The sequence below is a fragment of the Phyllobates terribilis genome, unplaced genomic scaffold (assembly GCF_046119375.1).
Source record: "Phyllobates terribilis strain yellow unplaced genomic scaffold, ASM4611937v1 Scaffold_81__1_contigs__length_6697587, whole genome shotgun sequence".
NCBI lineage: Eukaryota > Metazoa > Chordata > Amphibia > Anura > Dendrobatidae > Phyllobates > Phyllobates terribilis.
The window spans coordinates 5747534-5756211 of record NW_027362841.1 but is presented as its reverse complement, the minus strand read 5'-3'; the positions used below and the strand labels follow the sequence as shown (position 1 = coordinate 5756211).

Sequence of the window (8678 nt, the reverse complement as noted above, 5' to 3'; positions counted from 1 at the left end):
CCTGATGGAAGGTGTGGTCACATGGAAGGACCGTGACCTGCTCTCCGATCTCATATTCGGTCATACAGATGATACATGACTCGGCCTCCTCCTGTGCGGTTACATCCCTTGTTGGGAGATTTGCAATTAGCAGTGCTCTCCTGCGAACCCAATGCTGCCGCCTCTGCCGCACAGGTAGATTTTGTGCAGGTGGCTCCACAGCATTGCTGTCGCTCTGACGTCCATCACTGGTAGAAGGTCTTTCCTCGTCTCTTGGAGGAGACCGTCCATCACTGGTAGAAGGTCTCTCCTGCACAGGTAGGTTTTGTGCAGGTGGCTCCACCTGTGGCAGTGGTGGTGTCATCACACCCACTTCCTCCAGTTGAATGGGTGGGAGGGGACGGCCTCCATCCCTGCTGCTCTCTCCTGTTGTTCCGGAGGGCTCCGCAGGGGCTGGTCTTAGAGGAAAGCGGCTTCTATCCCTGCTCTCTTCCTGTCCTCTACGCCGTGGAGGATCTCTGGCCCGTCTCCCTCTCCTCTCAGTGACAGCATTGCTGTCTCTCTGACATCCATCACTGGTAGAAGGTCTTTCCTGATCTCTTGGAGGAGACCTCCTTCCATCACTGGTAGAAGGTCTTTCCTGATCTCTTGGAGGAGACCTCCTCCGTCCATGGACAATCATGGCCTGACCTATAAACAAATTTATCAGAATTATTTCCAATTTTAGTAAACACTTTTGGGCTATAGTGATGGGTCCTTCTACTGCCGTGGTGTTTAGGGAGAGGGGAACCCTAGAAAGAATTGACTTTATTTTGGCCTTAGTTAACCTGCACTGTCTGTCCTGAAATGTGTCCCCTCATACCCCAGGGATATCTCCTCCCAGGAAAGCCCTATAGTGTGGGAATATTGTGGATCTCCCCCAAATATTTCACTTACCTTGATTTTCTGGTCGGCGCAGCCATGCCTCATTGTCAGCAATCAGCTGGCGCAGCTCCCGGGCGCTCATGACTTAGGTACCTGGAGCTGGCTGATAGAATATTGGAGAACTAAGCTCTCCGGTGGCACCGGTGTTATTGTGCTCTGATCCAAGATCAAGAAGAATAAATGGAAGTAATCACCAGATGTGTAACACAAACTAGTTCGCTCTTCCACAACCAAAGTGAAGTCTCAGCAAAAGCATCAACTCAAGAAATGGCGCTGATGTCACAGTGCTCAGAGATTATATACCCTCAGGACATTCCATGATGTCATTATGACATCATAACTGAGTGACCCCCTAATCCTGAGCATTGTGACATCAGAGCAGCCAGGCCGCCATGTTTGCTGCCAACTGGTGAATGAGGCAGAGAATGTGGAATAGAAATATCCCATCTGATTAATAGAATATAAATGTATATAAATCTGTGTTGGAAAAGATAGAAAAATCAGTTTTCTCCATGTTTGTAAATAGTCGTTTTTTCGCTTTGGTAGATATTATATACATGTTATATATGGTATAAATTATCCTCTGCTGTAAATGATAAGAATGGAATGTTATTCTTTATCATTTATAGTTGTGGGTGATACATTATTGCTAAACAATAAACAACTCACCGACCTGTCAGGGAAATGATCAGGTTATATAAATGAGTGAAAATAGAATAAATAATAATAGAAGGTAAAGTATACAAATGCCTCTAAAAAAAAAAGTCATCAGTGTTTTTACTTTTCTGTACCACCAGGGCCGTCCTACATGACATACATGGATTTTATGTGGGTGTCACGTGCCCCTATAATAATGTGTCCCTATCACTCAGTTACCCCAAATCCACAAAACTGTCTATTAGAACAAGAGCTGGACTGGTAATCTTCCTACCTGGCAGATTCCCTGTGGACACCTCGGGTGGGCTGGTCAGTGGATCACCAGCAAGGTGCAGATTTTGGAGAAGGAGATGGTGAAGTTGCCCTCCTAAAGTATAACAATAGTAACTATAACAATAGTATGTTTGCATATTATTGCGCTCCAGAGTGCTACTTTATTTGTTGGTTATATATGGAGATGGCTACTCTTAGTAAGCACCTGTACACACCGGTTTTCTGTTTTGGAAGTGAGGAGTGAGGGTCAGTCTTTTGATATTTGTATACATTTACATACATATACATATATTTGTAGGATTTCTGACTGATCACTCCATCCCTAAGCCTCAGGAGGTTTTAATTATAGCAGGATCTTACCCTCCCGTATACATGTAGACTTTAGTATAAGATTGGATTCACACCAGGTAGGTTCCAGGTGACGAGAGTCGCCTTACCGTGGCTGTCGGATACACATGAATTGGCCAATTTATGCGCTAAGAATTCTCATTTATTTCTATTTTCTAGAGCAGTAATGCTATTCAAATTTCATATTTTTCATGTTTGCATGCTATAGCGCTACAGAGTGCTACTTTATTTGTTAGTCATATATAGAGATGGCTACTCTTAGTAAGCACCTGTACAGACCAGTTTTCTGTTTTGGAAGTGACGGTCAGTCTTTTGATAGCTGTTATTGATAACCAGGGAACATTTTGGGCTAATGGCCCCTTTCCCTGGCTAGTAATATCAGCCCCCAGCACACGGCTTTCCCTCTGCTGGTTATGAAAATTTGGCCAGAGCCCACTCTGTTTTTTTAAATTTAATTCTTTATTTTACACATAATGTACCCTAGGGGTGCTGACTACAATTTCCATCATTGTCTCTTGCTCGGCGCTGATCTCAGGCAACAATGATGTGAGCTGCATTCAGCTCCCGGCGCCTGTCCGGCACTCCGGCATTCAAAAGTCCCACGTTAGAGCTACTGTCAGACCTGGTGGCTTGAACTCCGGTAACCTTGTAGAGTTCAAAGCCACCGGGTCTCCCGGCAGCTGCAAGGCCCAGAAATCTCATGGGAAACTTTGAGGGACATTTTAGGTTTTGGGAGTTTCCAGCTGCTGGAACACCTAGAGGCTGCGAACTAAGGTTACCTTAGGTGTCTATTTTACTGTGCTTGTTAATAAAAAAAAAATAAGTGGGGTCCCTCGTCATTTTCATAATCAGCAAAGGGAAAGTCAACGGCTGGTGGCTGATATTAATATTCTGGGAACAGGTCAATACCCATTACGGTTCCCAGGCTATTAATATCAGCGCACAGCTGTTTGCTTAGCCTTTATTGATTATTAAAGGGGAGACCCCAAACAAAAATTGATGTGGGGTCCCCCTATATTCACTAACCATCAAAGGCTAAACAGACAGCTGCGGGCTTATATTAATAGCTTAGGAAGTGGCCATGGTTATTGGCCCCCTCCTAGACTAAAAACATCAGCTCTCATCCGCCGCAGAAATGGCGCATCAATAAAATGTGCCAAATCTGATGCTTAGCCTCCGATTTTCCCACTTGCCCTGATGCGATGACAAGTGGGTTAATGATTGTGGGGTTGACGTCAGCTGTTTTATGGCCGCTAATATCAAGTCCACAAGTTAGTAATGGAGAGGCATCTATAAGACTCCCTATTACTAACCCAATAGTCAGATTGTAAAAAAAACCACCCAGAATAAAGTCCTTTATTTTAAATAAAGACAAACACTCTTTTATTGAAATAAAAATAAAAAAGTATTATACTCACCTTTATGTCTAATCCACTGAAGTCCTTGTTCCCGGTAAAAGAGAAAAAATTAAAAAACACCATAATGCTCACCTTAACACCTAATCCCTGATACCCTTGTCACCAGTAAACTACAAAAAATAGTAAACCACCATAATACTCACCTGTCCGCCGTGAATATAATCCATACTGTCCCATGACAGTCCGGATGACTTGGAGAGCAGTCACATCAGCAGTCACTAATGTGACTGCTCTCGACGACAGCCCGCTCACACTGACACAAGAGTGTATTCTCTCCTGCAGGTGATGCCGCCTTTCTGCCGCCGCTGATGGCCTGCAACCAATCATCAGACATAAGCAATGTCAGGAGATCATCATGGGGTGCAGTGCTTGTCACGGTGCATATCTGGGAGGTAAGTGCTCTATGCTTTCTTCTTATTTGATTGGGACAATCGAAAAGCGCCATCCAGTAGGGAACAATCTCTTTAAAATATGGGAAAAGGAGAATTGCATTTTTTTTTAATCTGTTCAAAAAAAGATGTAAAAAATAAAATCGCCTCCTTTTTTCCCCATATTTTAAATATAAACAAATAATAAAAAATTAAAGAAAAATAGTTTCGTCTTGTCCCTAATAGTCCAGACTATGAGAATATGATGTTATTTATGCTGCATGATTATAGAAGAGAAAAAATAACAGAGAAAATCTATTAGTAGATAGTCATAGATTAGTGTCTCTTGGAGATGAGAACAAATCCCTGGGTGTCCATACAGGGGATGTAGCTCAGTGGTAGAGCGCATGCTTTGCATGTATGAGGCCCTGGGTTCAATCCCCGACATCTCTATGTTTTGTGATAAAAAAAAAAACTAGAAAAGTTTCCAAACATTCAGGAATCTGATACGTGTGAGTATACAGCGGTTCGTCTGTCTGGGTGTAACACAGAAACTGCACACAGCACTAAATATCAGATAGGGACTAGTGTTGAGCGACACTAAAATGCTCGGGTGCTCGCCGTGATACTCGGTTGCCGGACCCGAGCAATGAACCCAATGTCCCTATGGGAGACCCGAGCATTTTTGCGGCGGCACCCCCGGCAGTCTGTAGAAAGCCTAAAAAGTGCCCAAAACGATAGTGACAGTGCTCAAATGACACGGGGACAGCATGGGGATCGCCCCAGGAAGCATTTCTGACCCCCAGGTCACTGCTGTCAATAACGTGGTCAGAGGTATTAAGCCACTTTTACGGGCTCACAATAGAAGGTTCAAAAATGAAACTGAAACTGTTTTCCTGTGAAATATGTTAAGGAACATCCTTTCCAGGGTAATGACTTGTGTATAAGGTAAAATAAATAACCAAAAACAAAAATACTCCTCCACACCTTGGGCTATGTTCACAAGTAGCATTTTTTATGCGTTTTTGCACTTTTGCATTGCTTTCAACCGTGACAAATGCAATCACCGGGAAATGTCATTTTAACATTTTACAACCTTATCTGGCCATGTGCTGTGTGACACATGCATACAGTGCTGAAAAGACATGGGAACAGCATGGGGAAGACCCCTGGATGCATCTCTGACACCTAGGTCACTGCCTAAAAGTGTGCCCATCAGAAATGATCCTTGCCGCATCAGAAGATGCAGACTTGCAACTATCCCCGTGCAAGTCCTTGTCCCAGGGCAGTGTTCAATTGTACCTCCCCCATTCCTTGCAATGAAAGAGCAAGTATGCAGCCTGCCACCCACTCACCCACCCCCAGGCTGCAATACCATACTGCTTGCTTGCTTGCACTTGAAATTGGGCCTTTTAGGCATGTGGAGGCGGAATCTGGCCACCACGTCATGGCTGCGTCGGCGGCCTGGTATCCATACTCAGTCCCCAGCCGCCCGGCGGCCGGGTGTCCACGCTTGGTCCGCAGCCGCCGGGGGTGGTCGGGTGTTTACGCTTGGTCCCCATCCGCCAGGGGGCGGCCGGGTGTCCATACTCGGTCCCCAGCCGCCCCGCGGCCGGGTGCCCACACACGGTCCCCAGCCGCCTGGGGGCGGCTGGGTGTCCATAAACGATCCCCAGCTGCCCCTATTTGTCTCGGTGCGCCTTATACACAAGCGCGCATACCAAAACATTACCTGTGACCTCCCCAGTGCATTTAGTGGGAAGGACAGCCTAACCACAAACACGTGGACAAGTGAATGTGGCCAGGGATGGTCCATCTCACTGACGCCTTCACACTGGGTTAATATTGTGGAAGCCGGGATACAGCTGGACACTGTGATGCAACACGTCCTCCAGACATAGAGGATTGCGGGTCCTGGGTCAATCAGGCTTCAACACAAAGTTCAGAAGGTAAACAGCAGCAATGGTCGGCCTCCTACACAACGAGTAAATTATTTATGATCATGAGGCTATCCATCTCATTAGCTTTCTGTTCCTTGGAATGCAAGCTCATGTATGTAGTAGCGGCTAGGCCTGAGGTGGTCAACGTTTTGGCGCATATCCTACCTCCTCCGAGGATTTCTGGATGTTATCCTGCTACTATCCCAGTTCTATGACTCCTGTTAAAACAAAGCTTCAGGTGATGAATGATGGATGAGGTGGTGGCAAAGGAGAAAGAGCAGGAGGAACAGGGACCATTCACATCAATATCAGGCCAGTCAACCACACATGTCTTGTAGGATATATTTCTGTACCAAAAGGAGCGGTTCGGCTACACAGTTATAGGGCATACAGTGAGTGCAATGCCTACCAAAAATTTCGAGGCACTCCAATGCCCCTTGGAAGTGACATGGAGGTCAGAGGGCCTTAACTAAACCATTTTTTCCATTTATAGCAACTGGGACTCCAGTACACTGTTGGCCTTAGCAGTGAATGGAAGAGTCGTGGAGGTTAGAGGTAACTGAAAACAACATTTCAATGCCCCTTGGAAGAGCTGTGTAGTTCACAGTGGTTTAACAAGACCATTTTAATGCCCCTTGGAAGAGAAGTGGAGGTCACAGTAGCTTAACAAGACCGTTTTAATGCCCCTTGGAAGAGACGTGGAGGTCACAGTAGCTTAACAAGATGGTTTTAATGCCCCTTAGGAGAGACATGGAGGTCACAGTAGCTTAACAAGATGGTTTTAATGCCCCTTGGAAGAGTGGTGGAGGTTACAGTGGAATAAAAAGACAATATCAATGCCCCTTGGAAGAGACGTGGAGTTCAGAGTGGTTTAACAAGACGGTTTTAATGCCCCTTGGAAGAGACGTGGAGTTCAGAGTGGTTTAACAAGACGGTTTTAATGCCCCTTGGAAGAGACGTGGAGGTCACAGTAGCTTAACAAGACGGTTTTAATCCCCCTTGGAAGAGACGTGGAGTTCAGAGTGGTTTAACAAGATGGTTTTAATGCCCCTTGGAAGAGACGTGGAGGTCACAGTATCTTAACAAGACCGTTTAAATGCCCCTTGGAAGAGACGTGGAGGTCACAGTAGCTTAACAAGACGGTTTTAATGCCCCTTGGAAGAGACGTGGAGTTCAGAGTGGTTTAACAAGACGGTTTTAATGCCCCAACCAACCGCGACCAATCAGCGAGATTGGCGCTTAATTTAAACAGCGCTATGAGCTCCCGACGGCAAGTGTGAACGGAGGACCGAGGAGCGGCACCGCCGGTCGGGATGCTTCTGCTGCGAGCAGCCGCTCATCTCCCAGCTGCTGGCAGCGGAAGTACCCGCACAGGCAGCACCGCTCCTCGGTCCTCACTAATACGACGCTGATTGGTTGCGGCCGCCGGCCCCGACCAATCAGCGATTTTGGTGGCAAATTGAAACACCGCTCTGCTGATTGGTCGCTACCGCCAGCCGCGACCAATCAACGATTTTGGCGAAAAATTTAAACAATGCTCTGTTGATTGGTCGCGAATTCCAGCCGCGACCAATCAGCGAGATTGGCACCAAATTTAAACAACGCTCTGCTGATTGGTCGCGGACGGCAGACGCGACCAATCAGCGAGATTGACGCCAAATTTAAACAATGCTCTGCTAATTGGTCGCAGTCGCCGGCCGCGAACAATCAGCAGTATTGGCGCAAAATTTAAATTCCGATCTGCTGATTGGTCGCGACCGCCGGGCGTGACCAATCAGCGATTCTGGCGCCAAATGTAAACCCCGCTCTGCTGATTGATCGCGGTGGCCGGCCGCGACCAATCAGCAATTTTGGTGCCAAATTTAAACAACACTCTGCTGATTGGTCGCTGTCGCCGGCCGCAACCAATCAGCAGTATTAGCGCCAAATTTAAACACCGCTCTGCTGATTAGTCGAAACCAATATATAGAAAGGATATAAACGAGCTTGAAAAGGTACAAAGGAGGGTAACAAAATTAATAAGTGGAATGGAGGGACTGCAATACCCAGAGAGGTTGGCAAAACTAGGACTATTCAGCCTGGAAAAGAGAAGGTTGAGGGGGGACATAATAAATGTGTACAAATATGTTAGGGGACAGTATAGAGACCTTGCCCGGGATTTGTTCAAAAGGAGGGATATTACGGTAACAAAAGGGCATTCATTAAGACTGGAAGAGAAAAGGTTCCAGCACCAGCATAGGAAGGGGTTCTTTACGGTAAGAGCAGTGAAAATATGGAATTCACTGAGTGAGGAGACGGTAATGTCGGATTCACTAAACCAGTTCAAGCGGGGACTGGATGCATTTCTAGATACCAGGCAGATTTCAGCATATACTTAAAAATAGAATAAAATAGTAGGTTGATACAGGGATTTATTCTGACTGCTGGTTTCAGAGTCGGGAGGGAATTTTTCCTCAGGTGAAGATTGGCCAAATCATTTGGGGTTTTTGCCCTCCTCTGGATCAACTTTAGCAACTACAGAACTTACAGGTCGAACTTGATGGACGCAAGTCTTTATTCGGCTTTACTAACTATATAGTGATGTCACAGTACAGAGATAATACACATAGTGATGTCACAATACAGAGATAATGCACATAGGGATGTCACAGTACATAGATAATGAACATAGTGAGGTCACAGTACAGAGATAATGTATATAGTGATGTCACAGTAGAGAGATAATAAAGACAGTGATGTCACATTACAGACATAATACACATAGTGATGTC

At 45.8% G+C, this 8678-nt stretch overlaps 1 non-coding gene across 1 annotated transcript; it reads left to right on the top strand.

Moving 5' to 3' along the window:
- The first annotated feature begins 4348 nt into the window (after positions 1 to 4348).
- On the top strand, positions 4349 to 4420 carry TRNAA-UGC (transfer RNA alanine (anticodon UGC)). Its single transcript has one exon. It is a non-coding gene; the product is annotated as a tRNA-Ala (tRNA).
- Positions 4421 to 8678: the final 4258 nt, after the last annotated feature.